We start from the raw sequence: 1,029 nt of genomic DNA, 5'->3' as shown, positions 1-1,029 counted from the left end.
CTTTGGGAGGCTGAGGCGGGTGGATCACCTGAGGTCAGGAGTTTGAGACCAGCCTGGCCAACATGGTGAAACCCTGTCTCTATTAAAAATACAAAAATTAGCCGGGTGAGGTGGCATGTACCTGTAATCCCAGCTACCAGGGAGGCTGAAGCAGGAGTATCTCTTGAACCTGGAAGGTGGAGGTTGCAGTGAGCCAAGATCACGCCATTGCACTCCAGCCTGGGTAACAGAGAAGATTAGTATGGCCCCTGTGCAAGGATGACACACATATTCATGAAGCCTTCCATATTATTGAAAACACACACACACACACACACACACACACACACACACACACGCGCACACACACAAAGAAAAAAATCTTGAAAGCAGCATGTGAGAGAAATGGCACCTTACCTATAGAGGAAAAGCAGTTTTCTCATCTGCAACCATGCATGCTAGAAGGAAATGGCACAATATTCTTCAAGTTGTGAAAAGGATTGTCGGCTGTGAAATTTACATCTAGCAAGAACATCCTCAGGAACGAGTGGAAAATACAAACGTTTTCAGACAAACAAAAACAAAGGGTATTTGTTGGTAGCAGGCCTACCTTTTAAAATGGCTAAAATGTCAAAATAGGAAATAAAAAGCAGAAGGAGGCTTGGAACTTTGGAAAAAGAACAATGGAATGGGTAAAAATAGGAATAAATATGATGGACTCTTATTCTCTTCATGAATTTCTTACAGCATATTTGATATAAAAATCTTTACATGATATGGTGCTTAATGTATGTAGAGGAAATACCTAAGAGAATTATACTTTAAAACTAGAGATTTCTACTTCTGAAAAGATGGAATAGACATATTTTCCTTCTTTCTTCCATTCAGTACAGATAAAATCAAACATACTTTGGGAGGCCGAGGCGGGTGGATCACGAGGTCAAGAGATCGAGACCATCCTGGTCAACATGGTGAAACCCCGTCTCTACTAAAAATACAAAAAATTACCTGGGTATGGTGGCGTGTGCCTGTAATCCCAGCTACTCAGGA

General features: G+C 41.5%; 1 pseudogene; it reads left to right on the top strand.

Moving 5' to 3' along the window:
• Positions 1 to 223: 223 nt before the first annotated feature.
• On the top strand, positions 224 to 293 carry LOC119471248 (annotated as a pseudogene).
• Positions 294 to 1,029: the final 736 nt, after the last annotated feature.

This window comes from Cebus imitator, unplaced genomic scaffold, assembly GCF_001604975.1.
Source record: "Cebus imitator isolate Cc_AM_T3 unplaced genomic scaffold, Cebus_imitator-1.0 Scaffold53, whole genome shotgun sequence".
Lineage (NCBI taxonomy): Eukaryota > Metazoa > Chordata > Mammalia > Primates > Cebidae > Cebus > Cebus imitator.
The sequence above is the reverse complement of the archived record's forward strand: the minus strand, read 5'-3'. Positions and strand labels throughout refer to the sequence as shown.